This window comes from Physeter macrocephalus, chromosome 15 (assembly GCF_002837175.3).
Source record: "Physeter macrocephalus isolate SW-GA chromosome 15, ASM283717v5, whole genome shotgun sequence".
NCBI classification, from domain to species: Eukaryota; Metazoa; Chordata; class Mammalia; order Artiodactyla; family Physeteridae; genus Physeter; species Physeter macrocephalus.
Window position 1 is genome coordinate 65,011,861 of NC_041228.1, and position 14,998 is coordinate 65,026,858.

The window sequence follows — 14,998 nt, forward strand, 5'->3', positions numbered from 1 at the left end:
TTCATCAGTGTCTTATAGTTTTCTGCATACAGGTATTTTGTCTCCTTAGGTAGGTTTATTCCTAGGTATTTTATTCTTTTTCTTGCAGTGGTAAATGGGAGTGTTTCCTTAATTTCTCTTTCAGATTTTTCATCATTAGTGTATAGGAATGCAAGAGATTTCTGTGCATTAATTTTGTACCTGATACTTTACCAAATTCATTGATTAGCTCTAGTAGTTTTCTGGTAGCGTCTTTAGGATTCTCTAGGTACAGAATCATGTCATCTGCAAACAGTGACAGTTTTACTTCCTCTTTTCCAATTCGGATTCCTTTTCTTTCTTTTTCTTCTCTGATTGCTGTGGCTAAAACTTCCAAAACTATGTTGAATAATAGTGGTGAGAGTGGACAACCATGTCTTGCTCCTGATCTTAGTGGAAATGGTTTTAGTTTTTCACCACTGAGAACGATGTTGACTGTGGGTTTGTCATATATGGCTCTTATTATGTTGACATAAGTTCCCTTCCCGCTATGCCTAGTTTCTGGAGGGGTTTTATCCTAAATGGTTTTTGAATTTTGTCAAAAGCTTTTTCTGTATCTATTGAGATTATCATATGGTTTTTATCCTTCAATTTATTAATATGTTGTATCACATTAATTGATTTGCATATATTGAAGAATCCTTGCATTCCTAGGATAAATCCCACTTGATCATGGTGTATGTTCCTTTTAGTGTGCTATAGGATTCTGTTTGCTAGTATTTTGTGGAGGATTTTTGCATCTATGTTCATCAGTGATATTGGCCTGTAGTTTTCTTTTTTTGTGACATCTTTGTCTGCTTATGGTATCAGGGTGATGGCGGCTTCACAGAATGAGTTTGAGAGTGTTCCTCCCTCTGCTATATTTGGGAAGAGTTTGAGAAGGATAGGTGTTAGCTCTCCTCTAAATGTTTGATAGAATTCACCTGTGAAGCCATCTGGTCCTGGGCTTTTGTTTGTCGGAAGATTTTTCATCACAGTTTCAATTTCAGTGCTTGTGATTGGTCTGTTTATATTTTCGATTTCTTCCTGGTCCAGGCTCAGAACGTTTTGCTTTTCTAAGAACTTGTCCATTTGTCCAGGTTGTCCATTTTACTGGCATATAGTTGCTTGTAGTAATCCCTCATGATTCTTTGTATTTCTGCAGGGTCAGTTGTTACTTCTCCTTTTTCATTTCTAATTCTGTTGATTTGAGTCCTCTCCCTTTTTTTCTTGATGAGTCTGCCTAGTGGTTTATCAATTTTGTTTATCTTCTCAAAGAACCAGCTTTTAATTTTATTGATCTTTGCTATTTTTCTCTTCATTTCTTTCTCATTTTTTTCTGACCTGATCTTTATGATTTCTTTCCTTCTGCTAACTTTGGGGGTTTTTTGTTCTTCTTTCTGTAATTGCTTTAGGTATAAGGTTAGGTTGTGTATTTGAGATTTTTCTTGTGTCTTGAGGTAGGAATGTATTGCTATCAACTTCCATCTTAGAACTGCTTTTGCTGCATCCCATTGGTTTTGGGTAGTCGTGTTTTCATTGACATTTGTTTCCAGGTATTTTCTGATTTCCTCAGTGATCTTTTGGTTATTTAGGAGTGTACTGTTTACCCTCTATGTGTTTGTATTTTTTCCAGTGTTTTTCCTGTAATTGGTATCTAGTCTCATAGCATTGTGGTTGGAAAATATACTTGATATGATTTCAATTTTGTTAAATTTACCAAGGCTTGATTTGTGACCCAAGATATGATCTATCCTGGAGAATATTCCATGAGCACTTGAGAAGAAAGTGTATTCTGTTGTTTTTGCATGGAACGTCCTATAAATATCAAGTCCAACTTGTTTAATGTGTCATTTAAAGCTTGTGTTCCTTATTTATTTTCATTTCGGATGATCTGTCCATTGGTGAAAGTAGGGTGTTAAAGTCCCCTACTCTTATTGTGTTACTGTCGATTTCCCTTTTTATGGCTGCTAGCATTTGCCTTATGTATTGAGGTGCTCCTATGTTGGGTGCATAAATATTTACAGTTGTTATATCTTCTTCTTGGATTGATCCCTTGATTACGTAGTGTCCTTCTTTGTCTCTTGTAATAGTCTTTATTTTAAAGTCTATTTTGTCTGATATGAGAATTGCTACTCCAGCATTTCCATTTGCATGTAATATCTTTTTCCATCCCCTCACTTTCAGTCTGCATGTGTCCCTAGGTCTGAAGTGGGCCTCTTGTGGACAGCGTATATATGGGTCTTGCTGTTGTATCCATTCAGCCAAGCTATGTCTTTTGGTTGGAGCATTTAATCCATTTACATTTAAGGTAATTACCAATATGTATGTTCCTATTACCATTTTCTTAATTGTTTTGGGTTTGTTTTTGTAGGTCTTTTCCTTCTCTTGTGTTTCCTGCCTAGAAAAGTTCCTTTAGCATTTGTTGTAAAGCTGGTTTGATGGGGCTGAATTCTCTTAATTTTTGCTTGTCTGTTAAGGTTTTAATTTCTCCATTGAATCTGAATGAGATCCTTGCTGGGTAGAGTAATCTTGGTTGTAGGTTTTTCCCTTTCATCACTTTAATTATGTCCTGCCACTCCGTTCTGGATTGCAGAGTTTCTGTGAAAGAACTGCTGTTAACCTTATGGGGATTCTCTGGTATGTTATTTGTTGCTTTTCCCTTGCTGCTTTTCATATATTTTTCTTTGTATTTAATTTTTGACAGTTTGATTAATATGTGTCTTTGCATGTTTCTCCTTGGATTTATCCTGTATGGGACTCTCTCTGCTTCCTGGACTTGACTGACAATTTCCTTTCCCATATTAGGGAAGTTTTCAACTATAATCTCTTCAAATATTTTCTCAGTCCCTTTCTTTTTCTCTTCTTCTTCTGGACCCCTATAATTTTAAGGTTGGTGCATTGAATGTTGTCCCAGAGGTCTCTGAGACTGTCCTCAATTCTTTTCATTCTTTTTTCTTTATTCTGCTCTGCAGTAGTTATAGCCACTATTTTATCTTCCAGGTTACTTATCTGTTCTTCTGCCTCAGTTATTTTGCTATTGATTACTTCTAGAGAATTTTTAATTTCATTTATTGTGTTGTTCATCATTGTTTGTTTGCTCATTAGTTCTTCTAGATCATTGTTAAATGTTTCTTGTATTTTCTTCATTCTATTTCCAAGATTTTGGATCATCTCTCCTATCATTACTCTGAATTCTTTTTCAGGTAGACTGCCTATTTCCTCTTCATTTGTTTGGTCTGATGGGTTTTTACTTTGCTCCTTCATCTGCTACGTATTTCTCTGTCTTATTTTGCTTAACTTATTGTGTATGGGGTTCTCCTTTTCACAGGTTGCAGGTTCGTAGTTGCCATTGTTTTTGGTGTCTGCTCCCAGTGGGTAAGGTTGGTTCAGAGGGCTGTGTAGGTTTCCTGATGGAGGGGACTGGTGCCTTTGTTCTGGTGCATGAGGCTGGATCTTGTCTTTCTGTTGGGCAGGACTGCGTCTGGTGATGTGTTTTGGGGTGTCTGTGAACTTATTATGATTTTAGGCAGCCTCTCTGCTAATGGGTGGGGTTGTGTTCCTGTCTTGCTAGTTGTTTGGCATGTGGCGTCCAGCACTGGAGCTTGCTGGTCGTTGAGTGGAGCTGGGTCTTAGCGTTGAGACGGAGATCTCTGGGAGAGCTCTCGTCGATTGACATTACATGGGGCCGGGAGGTCTCTGGTGGTCCAATGTCCTGAACTCGGCTTTCCCACCTCAGAGGCTCAGGCCTGACACCCTGCTGGAGCGCCAAGACCCTGTCAGCTACATGGCTCAGAAGAAAAGGGAGAAAAAAAAAAGAAAGAAAAAATAAACTAAAAAATAGTTATTAAAATAAAAAAAATATTAAAAAAATAAAAAAGTAATGAAAAAAGAAGAAAGCCACCAAACCAGAAAACAAATCCGCCAATGATAGCAAGCGCTAAAAACTATACTAAGATAAACATAAAAATCAGAAACTAGTCAGTCACATACAAAAAACCCCAAGTCTACAGCTGCTCCCAAAGTCCACTGCCTCAATTTTGGGATGATTCATTATCTATTCAGGTACTCCACAGATGCAGGGTACAACAAGTTGACTGTGGAGATTTAATCCACTGCTCCTGAGGCTGCTGGGAGAGATTTCCCTTTCTCTTCTTTGTTCGCACAGCTCCCGGGGTTCAGCTTTGGATTTGGCCCCGCCTCTGCATGTAGGTCGCCTGAAGGCATCTGTTCTTTGGTCAGACAGGACAGGGTTAAAAGAGCAGCTGATTAGGGAGCTCTGGCTCACTCAGGCGGGGGTGGGGGTGGGGTACAGAATGTGGGGCGAGCCTGTGGCGGCAGAGGCCAGTGTGACATTGCAACAGCCTGAGGCGGGCCACGTGTTCTCCCGGGGAAGTTGTCCCTGGATCCCGGGACCCTGGCAGTGGCGGGCTGCACAGGCTCTCAGGAGGGGAGGTGTGGAGAGTGACCTGTGCTCGCACACAGGCTTCTTGGTGGCGGCAGCAGCAGCCTTAACATTTCATGCCCATCTCTAGTGTCCGCGCTGATAGCCATGGCTCGCGTCCGTCTCTGAAGCTTGTTTAGGCGGTATTCTGAATCTCCTCTCCTCGCGCACCCCGAAACAATGGTCTCTTGACTCTTAAGCAGTTCCAGACTTTTCCTGGACTCCCTCCCAGCTAGCTGTGGCGCACTAGCCCCCATCAGGCTGTGATCACGCCGCCAACCCCAGTCCTCTCCCTGGGGTCTGACCTCCGAACCCTGAGCCTCAGCTCCCAGCCCCCACCCACCCCGGCGTGTGAGCAGACAAGCCTCTCGGGCTGGTGAGTGCTGGTCGGCAGTGATCCTCTGTGCGGAAATCTCTCCTCTTTGCCATCTGCACCCCTGTTGCTGTGCTCTCCTCTGTGGCTCCAAAGCTTCCCTCCCCGCCCACTCCCCATTTCCACCAGTGAAGGGGCTTCCTAGTGTGTGGGAACTTTTCCTCCTTCACGGCTCCCTCCCACTGGTACAGGTCCCGTCCCTATTCTTTTGTCTGTTTTTTCTTTTTTCTTTTGCCCTACCCAGGTGGTCTGACCTCCGAACCCTGAGCCTCAGCTCCCAGCCCCCACCCACCCCGGCGTGTGAGCAGACAAGCCTCTCGGGCTGGTGAGTGCTGGTCGGCAGTGATCCTCTGTGCGGAAATCTCTCCTCTTTGCCATCTGCACCCCTGTTGCTGTGCTCTCCTCTGTGGCTCCAAAGCTTCCCTCCCCGCCCACTCCCCATTTCCACCAGTGAAGGGGCTTCCTAGTGTGTGGGAACTTTTCCTCCTTCACGGCTCCCTCCCACTGGTACAGGTCCCGTCCCTATTCTTTTGTCTGTTTTTTCTTTTTTCTTTTGCCCTACCCAGGTACATGGGGAGTTTCTTGCTTTTTGGGAAGTCTGAGGTCTTCTGCCAGCGTTCAGTAGGTGTTCTGTAGGAGTTGTTCCACATGTAGATGTATTTCTGATGTATGTGTGGGGAGGAAGTTGATATCCAAGTCTTACTCCTCCTTATTACTCCTTACTTATCTTGAAGCGTAATCCATCATTTTAAAGTCACTTAATTGTTGTTTCTACTACCATAAAAATCACGAATTTGGATGGCACAACTTCCTAAAGATTCTGGCCAAATTTTAAGTTTTGTGAATTTAGATCTAAACTTATTTTTTTTATTACAGATTATTTCTACCCTGTTTCTAAAAGCAGATTTCTGTCATTAAAACAGATGAGTAATAAATTTAAAGGGTTGAAGTGTTTAAAATTTAGAAAAAATACAGATTCTCATACTTTTCTTCTCTTCCTATGTTTCGTGCTTACTTCACCAGTTGATACCCTAACGATAATGGCAGATAGGACTAACTCTTAGGTTTTAGTGTGATAAAATGTAGTATTTTCATCCTCCTCATCCTCTTTTTATAATTGAAAAAATTGAGGGTCAAAAATGTTCATTGATTCTCCCAAGGTCACAGACAGTAATTGGCCAAGCCACGAGTCAAACCCATACCTTCTGACTCCATACCAAAGGGTAGGTAGAGGAAGTACAGCATGATACGCTTTCAGAAAAGGAAGGATGGGTGGGAGATACTGGAAAACAACCTAACAGCACTGGGCACAGACCCAAAAGGAAGGCGAGAGCAAAACAGATATTTACCCTAACCCTATATTTGTAGGCCTTCCCAGAACACTACCTTCTATTCAATCAAAAAAGGGAATGGTAACAAAGGGTACTTTTGATATGGTAGACACTTTATATTCAGTATCTTTAATCCTCACAACAACCCTGTAGAACAGGCCTCACTGAACCTTATGTGCACATGAACCACCTGGGGATCCTGTCAGCTCTAAGCAGATTCTAATTCAGCAGGGCTGGGATAGGGACTGAGAATTTACATTTCTAACAAGATCTCAGGTGATGCTGATGCCGCTGGTCCTGGACCACAGACCCCACCTTGAGTAGCAAGTACTTTTATGCAGAGCATAATGGTCGCCTAAGAGGTGAGTTCAAATGCACGATTCTGGGCCCCATCCCCAGATATGCTAATGCATCTCTACAGTTGAGTCTAGGATTCCTCTGGTTACACGTGTTCCAGGTCATTCCAATCCAGTGGTCTAAGGGACTATGGAGTCCAAAAGACTTGGATTAAAATCCTGTTTCTATTACTTTCCAGCTGTAGGAAAGGACCTTGAGCAAATTAAAACTTCTGAGCTTTGGTTTTCCCCATCTGCAAGATGGGGATAATAAAACATAGCTCATTGGATTGTATGGACGATTAAACACAATTATCTATGTAAAATAACTAGCATATTACAGGTATTTGGGAAGAGACAGTTATTGTAATGATGTTGATGTGATCATGAAGATACACATTTAATAGATGAGAAGCTCAGGTGCAGAAGGGTAAAATCACTTATTTGAGCTAGTTTACTAGCAAGATTTGAACCCAGATCCAAATCCAGAGCCATGTTCATTTCACTGCATCAGATCACAAGTACCAAGTTTTAGACAGTCACCTGCATTTATGGAAATCACTCCTTCCTCTGCCCCTATCCCGTTAGTTCTGCCAGGCTCTTCCCTATTGGACTTTGTTTTCTGCTTCTTCCCCTGCAAGCTTCCCTCCCCCACCCCGCCACCAACCCTTTGGATCTTGTTCCCAGGGCTTGACCTTGAGGATTCTCCAAGGACCCTCTGTTTCTCTGCCCTTGGTCTCCTGGGGCAAGGTCTCCCTCCCAGCCTGCTTACCCAGTTCAAGAGGGAACTTGTACATATAGAAAAAGATGATAGGTAGAAGATAAAATCTAATTTTGAAGATGCATACAAGTAGTTTTTGGATCTCAGTACAATGTGCAGGCCCTGCCTTTTACCATTCTTGGATCCCACTGGGAAATTTTATTTTTTAATGAACAATTCCTGAGAGAACGTCCATCATAGCTATAAAATATCTAGGAGAGAAGAGTCAAAATAGAATTATTTACCCATTGTACTCCAATACACGTGGGAGGAGTACCAAATATATTATGCAGGTAACACAATCCCATAATATACATGAAAAGAAAAGCTACAGACTTACATTACTACTGCTCTGGCTGAAAAGATATTTCGTGGAGGATTGAGATGCTTCAAAATGTTGGGAAACACCCAGGATCCTAAATAAGCAAATTGTTTTAGCATTTCTGTTCCAAGCAATAACATTCAATGACCACATGGAGATTATTTTTAGTCGCGATTTTATGGGAAAACTATAACTGGAAATAAAAGGAATATTCTAGCCATAAACATGACGTATCTCTTGTTGCACATGTTGGTGATGACAGTGAATGAGATCTCCAAGCAAAATAAGAGTTATGATGTGTGGTGTCAGCATAATAAAATAAGACTTTTCCCTCTCAAAGGTCAATTCTTGAGCTCATAAAGATGTACAGAATTTCATAGCCTGAAAACTATGTTAAAGGGACACTGAGAACCAGATGGCAAGAGTTTTAAGAAAGGAAAAGAGAGCCTTATCCCCGCCTTAATTTGCTGCAGAACAAATCAGTGTCTGAAACTAGCTCTTCTCTCCAGTCTTTAAAAAAAAAATGTTCACATACGTGAATTCTCTTGAAGAATGTGTCTACACAGAAAAAACACATAGAGAGTTAAGCTGTCATCTTAAATAGCTGGCATCGATCATTCTGTTTCTTCTTTACTAGGTACAAATTTAAAAGGCTATTCACAGTATTTAAATAGCTTTTAGCCTCCATTTTTCTTTCCCTATGCTGATACAAAGAGTATGACCAAGGATGGAAAAAAATGCAGTAGATAGAGGTAAGTTGGACTAAAATAAGATGTCTCCTCAGCTAGAAGAGATCCATGGTTAATTTTGGGCTTCACAAGCACACTGCCTGCTTTAATCTGTTACTTTCAAGGTATATGACCTGGGACAAGTAACTTAACCTCTCTAAGCCTCAGTTTTTTTCATTTGTAAAATGGTAATAATATTCCCTGCTAACAGGGCTGCTGTCACCGTTAAACAATGTAATGGATGTGAAAGACTTGGCACAATGTTTAGCTCACAGAATCAATTTTTATATATACACATAACCATTTTATTGAGATAAAAGGGTAAATTGTATGGTATGTGAATTAAGGTGTAAAATTCAAGGTCTTTTAGTCTATTCACATATTCAAAGTTATGCAACCATCAATTTTAGAACACTTTCACCAAAAAAAAATAAATAAATAAAATGCTGTCTCCATTAGCAATTACTCCCTATTTCCCCACAATCCTCCCCCCCCCCCACCCTCCCATCCCCCACCTCACAGGCCTAGGCAACCACTGATCTACTTTCTGTCTCTATAGATTTGCCTATTCTGGACCTTTCATATAAATGGAATTGTATAACATGTGGTCTTTTGTGCCCTTAAAATAATGTTTTCCAAGTTCAACCAATTTGTAGCATGTATTAGTACTTTATTCCTTTACATTGAGGATTAATATTCCAATGTATGGACACACCACATTTCACCTATCCATTCAGCAGCTAACAGAAATTTGAGTTGTTTCTACTTTGGGGCTCTTATAATGTCACTCTAAACATTCACCACAGTATCACCAACACTTTTTGATTCTAGCTATCCTAGTGGGTGTGAAGTGTTATCTCACTGTCTTGATTTGTATTTGCCTGATGGCTACTGATGTTGAGCATCTTCATGTTCTTATTAGCCATTTGTATATTTTCCTTGGAGAAATGTCTATTTGGATCCTTTACCCATTTTTAGTTGGGTTGTCCTTTATTATTGAGTTGTAAGAGTTCTTTATGTAGTCTAGACACCAAATCAGACAAAGCCATCACAGTAAAAAAAAAACAAGCCATTCTCTTATGAATACAGATGCCAAGATCCTTAACAACATTCCAGCAAACCAGATCCAGAAATAAAGGATTATAAATTACAACCAAGTGGGATTTATCCCATGAATGCACGGTTAGTTTAACATTGGAATATCAATTTACTTAATATACCATACCAATAAAATAAAAGACAAGCCGCATGATCATGCAGAAAAGCGTTTGAACAAATTCAGTGTCTCTTGTGATGAAAACACTCAACAAACTAGGAATCAAAGGAAACTTCTTCAACCTGATAAAAAAGCACCTACAAAAACCCACAGCTAATATAGTACTTAATGACGAAAGACTGAATTTTTTGTCCCTAAGATTAGGAATAAGACAAGGATGTCCATTTTTGCCACTTTGATTCAACATCTTACCGGAGGTTCTAACCAGGGCAATTAGGTAAGAAAATGAAATAAAAGGTATCAAATTAGAAAGGAAGAAGTAAAACACTCTCTTTGCAGACCACATAATCTTGTGTAAAGAAAAATTCTAAAGAAGCCACTGAAATCTACTAAAAGGAAAAAATGAGTTCATCAAGACTGCAGGGCACAAGATTGATATACAAAAATCAATTGTATTTCTATACATTAGCAATGAACAATCCAAAAATAAAGAAAATAATTCTATTTACAATAGCAGTAAAAGGATAAAATACATAGGAATAAATTTAACAAGTGTAAAAATTATACTTTGAAAACTACAGGAAATTGTTGAAAGAAATTCAAAAAGACTTAAATAAATGTAAAGACATCTCATGGTCATGGATCAGAGGACTTATTATTGTTAAGATGTCAATACTTCCCAGGTTGATTTAGAGTATCAACAAAATCCCTATCAAAATCCCAGCTTACTTTTCTGCAGACATTGGAAAGCTGATCCTAGAATTCATTTGGAAATGCAAGCGACCCATAATAGGCAAAAGTTGGAAAATTTGAATTCCCAAAGTTCCTATTCAAAAGTTACTATGAAGCTACAGTAAAGATTGTGTGATGCTAGTATAAGGACAGACATATAGATCAATTTAAAGTTCAGAAATATACCCTTACATTTAGGGTCAATTGATTTTTGACAAAATTGCCAAGACAATTCAGTGGGCGAAAGAATGTTATTTCCAACAAATTGTGCTGGGACAACTGGATATCCACAGGCAGAAGTATGAAGTTGGACCCCTACCTCACACCATACACAAAAATTAGCTCAGAATGGATCACAGACCAAAATGTAAGAACCACAGCTATTAAATTCTTAAAAAAAAAAACATAAGAGTATTTACATGACCTTGGGTTAGGCAATGATTTCTTAGATACAACAGCAAAAACCAGCAATAAGAAAAAATAGCTTAATTGGATTTAATCAAAATTTAAAACTTTTGTGCTTTAGAGGAAACCAAGAAAATGAAAAAAAGAACCCACAGAATGGGAGAAAATATTTGCAAGCCATTTATCTGATAAGGAACTGTATCTAGACTACTTAAAGAACACTTACAACTCAGTAAGAAAAGACAAATAACCTAGCTAAAAATGGGTAAAGTATCAAAATAGACATTTCTTCAAAGAAAATATACCAATGGCTAACAACGTGAAAAGATGCTCAACATCAGTAACCATAAGGGAAATGCAAATGAAAACCCATAATGAAATAGCACTTCCTACCCACTGGAATGGCTAGAATTAACAAGTGTTGATGAGAATGTGGTAAAATTGGAGCCCTCCTACATTGCTGGTTGAAATGTAAAATGGTATTGCCACTTCGGAAACATTTTGGCAGTTCCTCTAAAGGTTAAACATAGAGTTACAACAACCCCCAGCAATTCTGCTACATTCTGCTGCCTCAGTGGTGCACTGAAATATTGTGTTCTTATTCTCATCTCTATGATGTTGACTCATCACTAATGACTTTTTCTTAGTTCCTTTTTACCTCTTTTTTGCCCTTGGCAAGCCTGGAAATTATTCCCCAAACCGTGTTTCCTGAGTTATCTTCCCTTCAGAAGACAGAAGCATCCTGTTTTGGGACAACCATCTTCAATGGCCTCCAGCCCACAGGACTTTCTTATGTGTTGCTGGTTCTCATTATTTGCCATGTGGCAGTTTTATGAGAAAGGTTCAGGCTGATCTCAAAACAAATTAGTGCTACCTATTGATAGCACCTGCCCTCTCCACCACTAGGCAGCTCTGAGTTTCCTTGTTGACCACCATCCTATCACCTTTCTCCCTTTGGCCTTTGCTCCTCAAATGGCCAACCATTTCCACCTCATTCTCAGTAAATAACTTTTACTGATAAAATATGTTATTCAATACAAATAAGCTCTTCCCATTTTGTTCCAGACCACCCGATTTCCTTATCAACTGCACTCATTGGTCTCCTACCAACTTGATGTTGGGACCTTAAGGTCACGGATTGTGATATTGTTCATGGTGATTTTTTCACCTAGCCCAGTGCTTTGCACGTAGGAGACAGTTAACTATGGAGTGCATAAATGAATGAATGAATGAATGAACAAGCAGCAGTTGAAACAAATTCTTTACCATGGAAATCCAAGACCCCATCTATTTCACTGATATGCCAATCCAGAAGGTTCATGTAACACAGCTGAAAGATGGGCCCAAACCACATTCTGCCACATTCTACACCACTTACCCCCAGTCCAGCAGCAACGCTAACCTGGTCCCAAAGTGAGAAGAGAGATTGTATTTCTAGTTTTGTCCTTTCAGAGACTTAAGCCATACATCACACAACTCTTTTGGTTGCAAAATAGTTCCTTGTGGTTGGTCACGGAAGTTATTTAGCCCACTCTAAAGTTTGTTTCAATTACTTCAATGCCAGTTATCCACTACTTTCCTTAAGATTTCTATCAAAATCCAGCAAATCACCCTGGTTTCCTTTGCGCACATTCTGAGAACTAAAATAGTTGACTTGGTTTTCTTTTCACGAGAGATAGGCTTCTGTTTCTCTCCTCCCTTTCCTCCCCACCTGAATGCCCACGGAAAAGTATTTTACTAATGTCATTTGCTTCATGGAAGACCATATTTAGCTACTTGCAAAATAAGCTTCAAATCATTCTCATGGATTCGACATCTCTGCCACTGCCGGGACCCCTTGTACCTTCTCTGAAACCCCGAAAAGCCACCAGACCCACTCCAGCAGTTCTGGAAAGGATGGTACAGGCTGGGGCCCATTTCTCCCTTGGGAAATAAAATTCAAAGTGAGAACACTATTTGCTTTTTGGCATATTTCAATTCTTACTCAAGCGTGTGACCCGAGTCACCAGGTCGGAGAGGCTCCCTAGCTTGCACCTCTGAAGGCACTCACCTGCGCGTGATGCCCGGGAGGCCAAGTCACCCCGGGGGCGACAAGGCGAAGATTTACGGCTCCAAAGGGCGGCGGGTTCCTAGCAGCCGGGCTGCCAGGCAGCTGCCTCGGGCCTGGCAGGCTTTCCTGTAGTTATTCCTCCGAAGACAGTTTATGATTTGGCACATTTGCTTGCTTTTGGCAGCAATACAAAGGGCATATTGATCTTCAAAAGCCACTTTGGCTGTTGAAGGAAACAAAATAAGTCTCTGGATGGAAACAAAATAAGTCTCTGGATGGAGTACTCCTCCTGATGGAGTTCTTCACTTTGGATATTTGTAGGGCTCAGGTTTTTACCCAAGCAAACTCATCCTACCACGAGCGTTTGACAACAGAAACCCTCTTCCACTGACACCGAAGCGACGCATCACAGGGAAAGACCTGAAGTGATGGTCAAGTAGGGTGAGGCAGCTTCTTAAGAAAGACGTTCCTGCGTCATGACGTTGCCCTCTGGTCTGGGCGAGGGGGAGGCGGGGCTTATGAATTGCTTCACAGGTGAACGCACTTCCTTTCAAAGAGTTTTTCAGGCTTCCTGACTGATCCTCAGACATAAGCAATCCCATCTTAAATGGCCACACCAGCATGGACAGTATAGGTCTCCGTTCAAATATGCCTAATATGAAAATACTTCTAAAGTACTAATTATTAAGCTGGTGTCATTTACAAGTCAGCTTGCTCTACTAGACTGTGAGTTCCCGGCAGTTGGGATGTATTTCATTCATCTGGTGCCTGGCACATTGCAGAGGGTACTCAATTTGTTGGCAGAATAAATAAATGATATAAATAAGGGAACTTGTAAAAATTATTTAGAATTGAGCAATAAAGTCTTCAAAATTTGGAGGACAGGCAACTTCTTACAAGAGTAACATCTAAAACAACCACACATGAATCACTTGGCATTATTGTAGAGCAGATGCACCGACTCGAGTTTAAATAGGCCATCCTGTTACAGGAGGTGCTGGTAACAAGCCTTACCCAGTTCTCAGCAGCGAATATAAGCAGCAGGGAGAAATTCTCCGAGTTCTCTCTCCTGGACCTTTGTTTCAAAAACACCATAAAGTCAACAAGTAAATTGTGTGTCCATTTTACCTATTTTTAAGGGCCCAGTGGATATCAACTTTATCTTAGAAAAAAACCCAACTGTTGAATGAAAGAGAAGAGAATCTAACAAAATTAACTACTTAGGCCTAATTCTGAAATCATCAGATTAAATAAGCCTCACCTGCATTTCTTAGTCCCTTAGCAGATTCTTGATACAATAAAAGGGGTGGTATGCATGATTGTCACCACCCCACTCCCCCACAAAGAGCAGAAAAGAGTAGATAAACACAGTGACAAGAAGCAGCCGCACTGCTCTATCTTTTGTTAGAAATCACTTGTTCATAGTTAGATTATTTTCTTTGAACGTTTATCTTTGCTGCACCTAGAAAAATAGATTGAACAGTAGCCAGGTGAAATAAGCTAGGGTCTGTGCAGGACATGTGTTAAAATTCGACCCCATTCTTTGTATTCATTGTCACCAGCTTAAACATATACTGCCAAAGAACCATTCATTGAGAATAAGCCAGTTGACAGCTCTAAGTTATGTTTGCCAGAGTTTTCATGATTTACTTGCAATACGTGCTGAATACACAGCACCCCGGCATTTCCTGGAGTTTAATGCAGGAGAAAGGAACTCCACTGAAATGAAAAATCAATCATTTTAGAGGCAAATGGTAACTTTCTTTGAGAGCATAAATAAGTGCTGCTCAGCACTCCGATGTGATGAAAAATCATTGTTCAGAATCAATGGCCATCTTTGTGGAGAATTATAGAAGCTTTAGAACTTGTTAACAGACCTGAAAGTCTACAGAAGCTTAAACTCTCCCTAATCACCATTTCCATAAACCTGTGAAATGACTAACAGTTAACTTTCTCAGGTTTTCCTGAACTTCTTTAGCATCACTCCTTCTGGCCCATTTAGCTCGTTCAAGCCTGACAGTGGTCCATCATTTCCATGCTGCCATGTGGATTGAAGAGTTCACACTGAAATGCAACATTCAAACAGGTGAACCCAAAATAGTCTCAGGTAAGGACCAATTACTTTTCTGGCTCCTAAGGGTTACCCTCAGCTCATTTTCACAATGAAACAAGAATCCATTGTTGATCTAAGCTTCCCCACCCCCTCAAGCTAGGTGAGGTTTTTTTGGGGTTTTTTTTTTTTGCGGTACGCGGGCCTCTCACTGTGGTGGCCTCTCCCGTTGCGGAGCACAGGCTCCGGACGCGC